The sequence below is a fragment of the Haemorhous mexicanus genome, chromosome 3 (genome assembly GCF_027477595.1).
Source record: "Haemorhous mexicanus isolate bHaeMex1 chromosome 3, bHaeMex1.pri, whole genome shotgun sequence".
In the NCBI taxonomy this organism is placed as follows: domain Eukaryota; kingdom Metazoa; phylum Chordata; class Aves; order Passeriformes; family Fringillidae; genus Haemorhous; species Haemorhous mexicanus.
This window is the reverse complement of record NC_082343.1, coordinates 87,064,621-87,078,090: the sequence shown is the minus strand read 5'-3', so window position 1 is coordinate 87,078,090 and position 13,470 is coordinate 87,064,621. Positions and strand designations below refer to the sequence as shown.

Here is a 13,470-nt window from a genome sequence, read left to right as displayed (position 1 = left end):
TTTTGGTGAAATAGGAAGTATGAATAGATGGAGTTCCTTCTCATTTGTAATGTTGTTTTATCTGGCTTCTTCACAAAGATTCACTTTATTTCTCCAATTGTCATTTTAGATATGTAGAAGGACAAAACCCCTGCCCAAAATTCAGTTTATACATTTAAATAACAGGGCAACCTGAAACGACAGACCTTGAGAAAGGAAGAAACAGGAAATTGGAAGAAAAGTAAAATGTCTCTTAGAAAAAAAATATTTGGACAGAAATAGAGATGATCTCTTTTGTTAAATGCTCTTGAGGGGACTGGAAATTTATCTGCTAATTCATTAATACTAAAACCTGATCTTATTAAATTCAAAGGAAATCTCACTCTGAATTCAGTGGCATAAACCTGACCTTTGACTGGTACAGCTCTGAGGCACATTCTTAATTTCTGCCTGGGGGTACCTGAACTGAGTTAGATAAGATTACCAAAAGCCTTCAATTAAGCATGTGTGGAATGTCTGCCAGCAGAAAGATCCTGTATCAGGAGGAGTTTCACTGATACACCTTTACCAAAAGGAAGCTTCTATTGTGGAAATCGATATAGTGGTGAAAATGTTACCCAGAGGAGCAAAACAGGGCATACCAGCAAAACAGAGGTTTCCTAATATTCTAATGCTTAGTCCACAGGCTGCTTCTAGGAAGAACATCCATTTTTTCAGGAATCCTGCTTTGGCTGACACAGTTCTATTAATATGAATGTTTAGTCTTTCCATTGGTGTCAGGTGTAACAGTGAGAGGCTCTACAGACGACTCGGATGTTGTGAGGTGTCATCATGCTCACTAAAACCAGTAGCATAAAGGATGTACCAGTAAACACCAGAGCCAAAGGTCAATCTACCACATATGAGCAGGAGGAGCTCAGGAAAATCAAGGCATATGTAAGCGGGGACAGAACCGTGCTGAGCTTTGAAGATGAATTTCAAGTCTTTGAATTTGGTGTTAAAAACAATCAGATCCTCTATAGAGAGACTGAAAGACTGAGGTGATGAAAACACTCAGTGGTTGATGGTGAGTGATGGTGACTCAGATGGCGACTTTAGCTGGGACTAGATCAGCTAAAACTATAAGAAAATTAATATAATAATGAAATAATAATAATACACATTAACCATAACCATGAAACTATTATAATAAAATCAAAAAAGCCACCAACATAGTCTGGAAGTGGATTCAGATTGGAAAGAGTCTTTAGCACCATGAAAAGCACCATCCATTCCACATTTATGTAAATATAAACAAAATCAAAATGATGCATGAGGGAGAAGATAAATGGGTAATGCTGTTATGCTATGTCTACTTGTCTTCCACAAAAATCACTACATGTATCACCAAAACATAAATTACTTTTTGATTTGATATAAAATTGACCTTGGTTTCACTGCAGTCATTACAAGAATTGGCTGTCTTTCAAATATGAAACCATCTGTTGAATAGCTACATTATATATTCCACAGATTTGATTGGAAAATCCCAGAGCCTCTTTGTGGACACCTGTTGAAAAGAGTAATTTTAGCCTCCTCCTCCATTTTGAAGTGGAAAGGAAGACAGAGGTATGTAAAACCACAACTCCATGTGTCAGAGTTTGAAGTTGTTATTAAACTGTTCAAATGTCACTTCATTTGACAGTTATCAGGCTAATAATTTGCCTTTTGATTTAAAAAACCTGGCTAAAAGTAAATTGTGTGAAAAAAGCGAAGTTGTATAACCACACATTACACTGAGCAACAACAAAACCAAAAAAAGGAGTCAATATTACGATAGCATTTCCCCAGATTTTGTCATCCCTACATTTTCAGAAGGTCAAATTTGTCATTTCTCCACAGTTTAATTTGCCAGATATTTCATTAAAGAGAAGAGGCAGTAATTTTCATTCTAATGTCAAGATGACAAAGACTGTACAAATCATATTGCCTCAGATTTATTTCTCACCGTGTAGCCCTCTTATGAAAAAAATAACTTTCTCAGGATATGTCCTTATTAAAAAGTAATTCCAAAGTTTCCTTTTGAGACTTAGATTTGGGATACCATAGTGCTTCAGTAATTCCACAATAATGATTATCACCTTAAATGATAGTTGCCAAAAAGTGTTTCTGTTTAGTACTTTAGTGTGCCCCTTGCTATGAAATAAAATGTACACTGCCTTACTTTTTGCTTTTAAGAATTTTATTCCATCCTAATACTCAACTTATTTTGTTGTTTCACAGGCAGTCACATTCTCAGTCACCAAGTACAAGTTGCTTCAGAGTATTTTAATTCCATCCAATCCGTGCACTGCTTAGATGTGGTATTGATGTCATTTATGTAGTATGCAGGGATGCAACTAGAATTTTTTAGCTAAAGCAAGACATTCTCATCTCCCTGAGGCAATCCCAGCATCCACAGACTAAGTGTCAAACACCACAGACAGTCAGCACAGACTCAGTTAGTTCATTCCTTCTTTAGGACAAATATTTTTCATCTGAGACAATTCTACATAAATCTGTGAACAGGATTTTAGCACAGGGTAAAAGCATTCTTTAAATCTCTGCCTTCATAACTGAATTCATATTGCATATGAACTTACAATCAGTGTGTCTCTTAAAAATCCATGCGCTCTGGATTTTTTTGTTTGCAGAAAACAGCTTTAAAAGAAGTGGCAGGGAGGAGTGGAATTCATTCTCCAATTGATCAAACAGCTTTTGTCAGTTAAGACAAAGTAAATCACACTAAGCAATTCCTCCCCTAAATTACATGACCACTATGGGGCCATGGGATATACATTTCCAACAACAAACAGGCTTCCATCCTGCTGCCAGGGTAAAACATCTGAGAACTGGTTTCTCATTTATTTTGCTGATAGAAACATACACTTTAACAACAATGACCCAGCTCGAGCACACTGAGGTACAGTCCTTAGGATGGTTGCATTATGCTGCAGAGATTAATATTCATTCTATGTGAATAAGCACAAGAACCAAGAGTGGTTGTCACTAAGATAATATGAAAGGCACCAGGTGTGCCCTAAAAGTTAGCAAGGAAACAAAAAGTACAAACGCGCTGGGCCATGAACTATTTGGTTAATTCTGTAATTAAAAAGTTTCCTTTTATTTATCACACAGGTGGTCACTGTTTTTAATAGCTGCTGGACTATCACTGGTCAGAGATGATATGTACTCTATTATTAAATGTTGATTCGTCTTCTGTCTACATGTAAGCAGATATAAACAAGATACACGTCAAAATCTATACATTTTTTCATATTACTACCAGCTAGTTCATTATGCTTGTTCTCAGAACTGCAAAAATTATTTAGGCAATGCTTTTCTATCTTGAAAACATTAAAAAAACCTCTAAAACTTTTATATCAGCTTTCATCTACTGATATTTCCAAATCATTCAGAAGATTGTTCAAAGAAGGAAAGAGACAATAGACATTAGAAAAGAAAGTTTTTGTAAAAAAAAACCAGAAAACAAAGATTATTGTAAAAAAAAAAAAAAAAAAAAAGACAGAGTGGTTAACTCAGGCTTACCTGTCAGCAACACGGACCTAGGAATATATCCTTCACACTGCAAGATCACAGTAGCCTAGCACAGTAGTCCCACAGCACTACCACAAGAGTAGAATGATCCAGCTCAGGAGAGCACAAAGACAGAAACTTTTCCCACTTTTCTGGATCTACCAGCAGTTGAAGTAATGAAGGAAACAAGGTAGAGAGCAGAAGACCGGAGCTGCTTCTCACAGAAATCCGAGGCAGGAGAAGTAGGAGGTATACTCTGTCTGTGTCTCACCCAGACTTTTGTTTAAAAGTTTTTTCAACTGTTGCTAGGTGGTGTTAGGCTTTGGCAGTTTAGTTCTCAGATTGTATTTCCCCTCTTCTGGTCTCTTCACACAGTGCTACAGCAATGACTTTGTTGAGCTCAGCTCGCTTGTGCTATATTTAACCAGTGTTCTCAGCAAGTCAAGCCTGTCAACAGCTGAGAAGTTTGGAGCAGGCTTTGCTGAGTTCCTCAGCTGCTGAATTATCAGTGGATGTTGCACTGCACAGCCCAGCTACTACATTCACTGAAAGATTGTGGGGAAACTGTCAAATCCTTTTAAGGGCTTCCAGTGACTTCACAGGAATAATTACTATTTAAAGCACTAAGTACAAGATGTGTATTTAGGCATATATTTTGGACTGCTAGAGAAAGAATACTTGTGTTCACTGCAGATGAGTTCAATTATTTATACAGTGAGAATTTTCCTAGGACAAGTAGGAAGTTTATAATTTGAAAGGTATGCACTTCACTTGAGGAAAAATTACACGTGGGAAGAACTTTTTGCAGCATAATTTCTTACAGAGTTTAAATATACTAAGATGACATGGAGAAATTAATGAAGGCTTAGGGTGGAAAGTTTTCACCGTGATATTTATTCCAAAGACAACCTTTTTCTCCCAGACCAAGAGCTTCCTGCAGTTATTCCTACACTGTCTCTCACTGAAGAAAAGGAAAGCCACACAAATCACCATTGGTTTGACAGGAGTATTCGGAACACATTACTCCAGGGCCGTATGCAATCTGATGTATCCACATTTGCTTCTGGATCTAATTACTATTCCTAATTCTAAGCCACAAGTCTCTTAATCAACAGACCAGCAGTAACACTGGACAGCTTTCAGCCCACAAACTGTCATGATATCAAGACTCAAAGATGTTGCAGATCTCAGATTCTAGAGCAAGGTTCTACCATCTCATGGCAGAACAGCCGCTGAAAATGTCTCTGGCAAGGAAAATTCTCTACCCCAACAACTCTGTTCTCATCGGAGCAGTACTTCAAAATTAAATGCAGGAAGAGCCTCCTTTGGAAGGCTTTTCTCTAGTGATCATCTGAGGTATTGATCTAGAGCTAGATGAAGAGGCAGGGAAGAAAGAAGAAGGGGAAAAAAGTTAAATGATGCAAAAAAAATTCTCTTGTGGATATTTATACATGAGGACACACCCACCTTGCAGAGCAAAAATATATTCAAGCAGGTCATAATAACACCCTGCAGTGATGCTGGGTCTCTGTGCAAGGAGTAGGATGGGGAGTGAAAAGGTATCACACTGTGGCAATTTCAACATGCAGGAACATGTTGCAGGAACATAATTGGCCACAAGGATATGGGATACCAGAGGGTGAGTAAAAGCCCTTACGGGAAGCAGCTGTGGGATGAGCTGTAGCCTGGTGCTCTAACCCTGTCTCTGGAATGACTTCTGCTTGATCTGCGTCATTATCTAAACAAGCAAGGAACAATGAAAAAATGCTTTCATTCCCAAGTTGCTCATAAAGAGAAAATGAAGTAAATATTAGGTATTATGTCAAGTAACTGATATTAAGACATTGATGACACATTTATGAAAGCCCAAAACACATCCATCATGTCGAATATATTTTGTTTTGGAGACCGAATAATAATCACTAATTTCCATTTGCATTTCAATATTTGACTTGGACAGAATAGTTAGAATGTATTAAAAAAATAGGAAAATTTCTGTTTTTCAAAAACAGTTATTTGGAAAATTATTTTAGAGACAAATAATATATTGGCATAAAGTTTGCTGGTATACGCTTCCACTTTGAACTGAAGTGAGATACAGATACCCACATTCTAAAATGAATCTCTAACTTAGTTCCCTCATAAAACTGAGGTGCTCTAAGAAGATGAGTAACTTTTTGACTATTCTGGCTTTAAATTCTTGCTCAAAGTGCAGTACTAACAGCACTTTATTCATTCAAGTATAATAAATCAGGAAAACAAAACAATTAACTTGGCTTATAGGTCTCAGAAAAAACCAAGCGATTCTCAGCATTTCTCTCCCATTAGTTCCTGGCACATTCACTGAGTGGAAAACAATACAACTTCTTAGGAGGCATTCTCTGCTGCCAGCCCTTGTGGGTGAGTTTCAATAGTGACCTGCTGGTGTGAGTCTGCTTATTCTTGTACACTTGCAAACTCACTCCCCAGCTGTGCACCATGGATTTAATCCTCTAACACCAGGGTAATTTCAGAAAAAAAATGTAGGTAAAATAGTATAGATTAGGTTTTGCAAGTGAGTCAGAGAATATATAAAGATTGTATGGGAAAGGGTGTAATTAATCAGAAATACTGGAAGTGTAAAGTTTATAACTTTGTACAGTATGAAAATGGTTCTCATCTAAGTTTTTCCCCTACTGAATGATGGAAAAAATAATTTTGAATAGACAGGTTGTGGAGGTGAGAAATAAAAGGAAAAAAAAAACATGAAAGAGACTTTTTAGTTTGGCATCCTATGTTAGGTCCTAATGTCAATAAAGAGCATCATCCAAAGTCTTAGTGACATCCTCAACTAAGTCTAAAGAGCAACTTTGTTATGATTTCTGATAATTATGTTCTCTCTCAGTCAAGCAACCAAGATAATGGAGTCCAAAGTAAATAATTCTAAGAAAATTTGTAATGGAAGCCAAATATCTCAATATTATTTCAATCAAATCACCAAAGGCCAGAGCAATGCAAAAAAAGGGAACAAAATGTGGCACTAGAGAGAGAAGAGCAGCAGCATGACTTGTTGTCATTTTCAAAGATAATGCTAATCATAAATACAGATGAGGGCCTGTCACTGTTCACACAATCATATTTCTTTGTACTTGCATTGCTAGAAAATGAAAGAAAAATTTTTATGATATGAGCTGTTCTAGAGAAATTCCAGGCTTGAGGCAGAAATTACTGGCAGAAAATCCGTGGTTTTTATAGAGAAGATCAAAACAGATGTCTTCTTCTGACCTTACTGGTTTCTCTTGACCTTAAAATGTATGCCTGTAAAATATTCCTCTGGAACACATACAATAGTATTACTATGTATTTTTTTCTTGGCCATCCATCACTTTGATGTACAAATATATCTCATTCTCTTAGTCATGGAGGCATTCAGATATACAGCCTAGTACCTTTGTCCTTTTGAAATATTTTACATCAGCCTTAACTGGACTAATATACTGGGAAAAAAAATCTATGTGAATAGACTTAGAGGTTCTTAACTGTATGTCCTGAAGAGCTCTAGTATGTGTGTAATTCTGTGTGGGCAACCACTGTGAGTTCTTCATTAATCTGCTCCTTAAAATGCATTGAAGTAATCAATATTTTAGTTTCAAACAAATTATTTTTTCGTTTGCTTGAAAAGTGCACCACAGTTTTGTGATAACCTGCTTTCATACTTATTGCTCACTTCCATAGATCTCTATTATTTTAGACTATGCTACTGCTTTTAGCTTTGTTTTGGCTTTACAGTATAACTTGTGCTTCCTTACAATCTGTTGGAAGAGAGGGTGTTGAATCATGTTTTGATTAATAAGATCTTGCTACACCCCCTCAAATCTGTATTTTGAGAGGGATAGGTATTGATTTTTTAGTTTTCCAGGTACTATTGTCACCTTATAAAAGCCAACACTGCCTTTTAGATGTTAGGTCTGCTATATTTTCATCTCAGCACCTACTTTTTTACAACTAAAGAAAGAAACATATTTCTGCATTTAGTTCATAGGTTCATTTTAGTTGTCTATTTTATAAACCTGCCAAAAAGATCCCCACCACAGTCACAAACCTCCAGGAACACTTGGAATGTTATAGTATTTTCTGTAATAGTTGTGCATGCTTTATCAGTGAATTAAAACCAGGGTGTCTTTCATTTCAATTCTTCATATGCTGTCTCAATTTATATATTGTCTTCAAGAAACATTTTTTGCTTTTTTAAAAGTTGTAATCCTAATGAAAGAAACATATTAAAAGACACACCCATTTCAATTACTTTACATTTATTTTTCCATTGTACAAAAAAAAATAATGGTATCCCATAAGGTGTCTTCAAATGAAGTGAGGTGCAGATCAAATATGGGGCAGTTAGACACACAGCCACATCAAGAACATCAGATGGCCCATTGATGTTTAGGCACAACCCTGTCTCCAAAAAGGACAGAAAAAACAGTGATAACTTTAGAATCACATTTGAACACTTCTGAATCCAAAGCCCCAGAATCTGGCTCTCACTCCAGTTGGGTCAAATGGAGACAGTAGGAAGCACCAGTCTGTAGGAAAGTGTCAAATCAGACCTCTGGAAATGGAGTAAATCATCTTATTAGCTTCACTGCCACACCCCAGGAGTGGTATGCAACTTGCCCAAAAACGAAGGTAAAAATGAGCTGAAAATGGACTATTTGCTTTTAAGGCCAGAATAAACTATTTTCATAAGCTAATAGAGCCTCCTACACTGGAAAGATTGTGGGATTTTCTTCATGCAAAACAGCAAGTTGCAGTGAATTAAGCACACCTTTGAGAAAGATTGCATAAATCAAACATGGATAATTTGTCACAGCGATGTATAAGTGCAAGAGTAAGTTACACCCCCTGTTTCAAGCAATCCCAACCTTTGCAATCTATGTCCAGTTTGATGTTGGCTGATGAGCTCCTAGACCATGATGATTAGTCAGTGGCCTTCAACCTCTCTCAATTTGTTCAATTCTAAATAAATTCCTGTGGTTATTAACAACTTTGAAGAGGAAATCTTTACTAGCTCCACCCCCCCCCCCCCAATACAAATTAATAATTTTCAAGTGAAATTAAGAATTCTGAGGTGAAACACAGCAGTGTGTATAAACTAACAACATTTTACAGTAAACACGTAAACTAGGAGCAAAGAGTATTTTCTCCAAACAAAATAGATCATCTGAATGCATTATTAAATCTGTGAGACCAGGGCCAGCTCCCCAAGAGGGGTGGCTTTGTCCTTGACAGCAGCGCCAAGCACTGTTGGATGAGCAGCTCTGGTCTGCCATCCCCAAGAGCACAGTGCCACCTATCAGCGTCAGGGTTAACTCATCGTGGGACAGCACAGTGAGAGGGAGTTCTGCTCTCTCACCCAATTCTGCACCATCCCTTGCTTCCTTGCTTGGTTTTCTCTGGGCTGGGGGGGCGTCTTCCATTGCACATCCCCAGATTGCAGCTGCGTTTCCTATAAAACACTGGCTTCTGTCATCCTCTCAGTGCCATGTACATGGTTCACTACAAGCTCAGACTGGTTACATCCTACTGCAATTAAGACATTGTGAGCCAACATTCATTTCTTTAGCGCTTCTCCAGATTTTACTGACAGGAGCCTAAAGCCATTATTACCTTATCTGTGGATCTGTAGGGCTTGAACTGCTGTGGAGAAAGAAGCACCTAAAACATATATAAGCATCCCAACAGTTTAAAAATAGGTATTGGAGTCCTCTATCTAGGAACAGCTAGCAGGAAGAAGTGGTCTTTCCCAGTTTTGTGTCTCTGGAAGCCTCAGGACAAGATGTCCCAGAGATAAACCATAGATGTATTCCAGCTGTAAATAACAGTCCAACTAACTTTTTCCCATAGAGCTGTTTCCAGTCCCATGACCAAACTGTACACAAACACCTCTCAAAGACAGTCACAGCATTGGTACAAATAATTTGTGTGCAACTGAGCAGGAGAAGATGGAAGGGATAAGGTGTTTAGATTCAGGCACAAATCTGTGGTTGAGGAATATTTCTGCAAGGGGTCAGAGGCAGAGTTTTGAGATTCAAGATATTAATCTCCATGAAGTTTCAAACACATGCCATTTTTAATGTAAAGGAAAAGAGGATATATGCAAAATAACCTTATTGGACATCATTTACATTTTCTGGTTTTACTTTCACAGATGTGGGCAAGAGGAATCTGCTTTCCTCTTTCCTTTATTTAAAATGTGGTGAACAGTAATGAAGAGGGCTCAGTTAAATTGGTGTTCCAGTAACTTGCTTATGAAAAGACATTGCTTACCAGTGATAGACAAAAGTACTTTAAAAGGACTTGTTTTTAAGCAGTGCTGTTTAGAACAGTGCCCTAAGCACAGCATTTACTGGGAGTGTTAGGAGAGATTAATTCTGCTTTTGTATTGACTGTTGAAAGTGCAGGATAATATAGATAACAAAATATTAATAGTAACAAGTGCAGGTGGAAATAGGAAATCTGGGGGGAAAGAAGGTTCCATTGCTTTAGAGTCTGTTTTGCCCATACTAGCATACAAACTTTCTGTATATTTTGGCTCGAAAACCATAAAAATACTTTTGTTTTGGTTTGATTTTGGAAACAGCAGAAGGATTTCTATTTTTAAATCATATCTATTGGAAAACATCCTCTGTGAAAAAATCCCCAAATGCTACTCTTGTTATTACCAGCAAGTCATCAGTTGGGATTACAGAAAAAGTTTGAACTATAACATGTTTGGGCTGAATATAAAATCTGCCACCTTCATTCTGACTACAAAGCACTATGCTGGAGCACCCATCATATGTGACTTACTTAAACCGCATGTCCATCATGCCAAAGAGCAAACTAACAAATCTAAAGCCCTTTCTTTTGTATGTAGAGCATATGCAACTGCTTAGGAAATCTATCTGAACCAAAATCTGCAATGAATGTCTGATAATCTTAGTACAGACCGGTGTCCAATACCTTTCTACTAACACAAATTACTTAGAGGAAAATCCCTCTAAGTTGGAAGAAGCTACCTGAGACTCCTTAGTTCTCATAATTAGAATTCAAGTTTTTAGAGAAAAAGTGCTAGGAAATGAGATGAGGAATCCACAGGCAACAGGGAAATGTTTTAGTGCCCAATACAGAAATCAAGAGAAGGGATACAGAGGAAACTGAACCTACAGTAGCAAGAACACTACAGGAGACTTCCTCATAAAGCATCTCTTCCTAAAAAAGGAAAGGGAAATTAAGCAAGTACCTTAAACTCTCCTCATCCTCTAAACTACTGCCTTTCAGAGTATGAAAAATCTCTGCAGAACAAGGTACTTACCGAGTCAAGGGTAAGCATCAATCACCACTGACAACTATGTAAGTTTCCTTCTTTTTCATTACCTGACTAATTTAAGCAGACCTATATTCAGTCAGTTCCTGAGGATCCCCTCTTGTAGTAACCAAAAGCATAACAGCACAAAGACTGCTTAGCAGAGAAGCCATAGACAGTACTGCCCAAAGAAATTTGTAAAAAACCTATATCATACTATTCATTCTATTAGGTCACTTTTCTGTCTACAAATTACCATATTACTACTTTCTACTTACAGTGTCTTGGTTTGGCTTGTGGGGTTCTTTGTTTGTTTGTTTTTGTTTTTAACATATGTCACAGAATCAGACAACAATTCAGATTCAGAAGAACCTATGGGGGTCATCTCATCCAGTTCTTCTGCTCAAACAAGGTGATCTAGAGCAGGCTGCCTAGCACCACATCCAGACATCTTCTGAGTATCTCCAAAGATGGAGTGAGCACAGCAAATGAACAGTACCCCAGAGCAGATCTGTCTCCCCTAAATCAGCCATTAATTAGGTACCCAGTCTGAGCTGCTTAGTTTTGCTTCCTCTGTAATAAATCAACATCAGTCATTGAGAGGAGATGATTGATCACTCATTTTAGGACAGTAAAAGTAATCTGATAAGAATCTAGTCTGCAGCACAATTCCACATCTTCTGTTTTTCTCAGAGAAATTATTTGGGTTTTTTCATTAATGTGTTTAGTAGCATTTCTCATGTGTTATTTTATGTAATGCATCACTAAGAAGTAAATAAAGTTTAGGCTTCACAAGAAAGTGAAATAACTAGATAATTATTTGGGGTTTTTTTCCCAGAAATTTCAGAAGTTTAACTTCAGAAGCCAGACTTTAACTACTTAAGAAAAGTCCAAAGAATATCTTGAACTACACATTTCAGTAATACTGAGAAAATTTACAATTCAATTCATATTCAGAGCTGATGCACTTTATGCTACTTCTTTTGTATTATCCCTAGAATCTATATTAAGTCTAAGATTTCCTTAACCAAAACCAGATCTCTTTTTGGCAAATATTACCCCCACATTCCTCCTTTACAGAATGTGGGAGGTCAAGATTTTTTAGTATTTTGTGCTTCCCTCCCACATATATAATTCTAAAAATTGAGGCTTACTTTATTTTGTCATGTTTTTTCCCCCAACTCTTTCATATTAAGCAGATTTTCTTTCTCCCTAAGGTCTAAGTAAATCCTTCTAGAAACTCAAGAATACACTCAGGCATCTCAAACTATTCTTCTGTGTATCTGTCAGAAGGATGGCCTCCTGCTCATCCACTAAGTGCTTCTGCAGTGCTTGTGTTTTATTAGTGCTGCAACTATGATAGGTTGGGGTATAAAAAAATTTGCAGCCAATAACAAATCTCCAAGGCATCATAACTAAGACACTTTTAGGGACAGTTTACCCTTCAGAAAAAAACTAATTTAAAAAAAAAAAGAAAGTTAGTCTCTAGACCATAGTGACATAGTTGGGAATTAAGCAAAATAGAACAACATGACTATTTTAAGCTAAAGCCAAGACAAACCAGTAAAATATTGCAAAACAAGTAAAATAAATCATTTTCAACAGAGAGTAACAGAAAGTACTGAAGCAAAACCTGAGCACCTGAAGAAAATATTAATTCTGCTGTAGCTGAAAGATATGGCTAGTTTGTCACATATTGCTGTAGTGCTGTATAAGAAAAAAAAAAAAAAAAGGCCCAGAATTGCTTTCTAGTCAAAGAAGGAGCCAAATTTGATGCAGAAGGGCTCTGTATCATTCACTCTTAATATTAGAAGGAATTGTAACTTCTCTAGTCTACAATAGGCTGACAAATAAGAGGGAAAAAAGCTCTTCAGATACAGACAAATAATCTAACCAGGAGAGGGAAGAAAACAGAAAAATGTCCTGATGCAAACAAGAAAAGAAAGCAGTGAAAAGGTGGGAAGGGCAGTTTAGTGCACCCAATACATTTTAGCAGGAGTGCAGAAGTTTCAGTGGTGATGGCAGTCTAAGAACCTAACTATACAGAAACAACTGTTCTGTGCAATCAGTTTGGCTTGCACTGCCAGCTGACACACACTGGGAAACCCAGGTCTTTTCAAATCCAAGATTAACAAACACTTTTTACAGGAGTGTGAGTTTCAGACCTTTACCTGCATTGAGGTTTACTTCTACCATTCATAACAAAAATAGAAGGTTTCACATAGAGCAAGAGGTGGCCACCAAGGTAGAATCTGAGCCGTAAACAAGAGAATTTGTTATTTTTTCATACCTGCATATAAAGACACATAACAAAGCAATTTGCCTTCAAACATTCAAATAAACTTCAACAATCATGGACTATCGTAATGTCAGAAGAGAAGTGTGATGAGACATAATGAAATAAATTAGTAGGGGATTTTAACTAGTTTCCTGTACTGATAATAGAAGCCAGTTAACCATTACATTTTAGGAAGTAGCTGCCTGTGAACACTGACTAGTATAAAGACCTTAGGTTTCCTCAGGCCTGAGGGAAAGACTAACTCAAGAAGCTGAAATGCATCTGAAGGCACCATGCATCTCTAACAGGCCAAAATACTGTAGAAATATTTTTT

General features: G+C 37.1%; 1 protein-coding gene across 3 annotated transcripts in view; it reads right to left on the bottom strand.

The window, feature by feature from the left end:
- Positions 1-4,031, bottom strand: part of FILIP1 (filamin A interacting protein 1) — a 102,574-nt gene extending 98,543 nt beyond the window's left edge. For 2 of the 3 annotated variants that reach the window (XM_059842596.1, XM_059842597.1), the window contains exon 1: positions 3,547-4,031. The gene's annotated coding sequence lies outside the window, so the exon portion shown is untranslated. The remainder of the gene's footprint in view (positions 1-3,546) is intronic. The other variant, XM_059842598.1, reaches the window with a different exon arrangement.
- Positions 4,032-13,470: the final 9,439 nt, after the last annotated feature.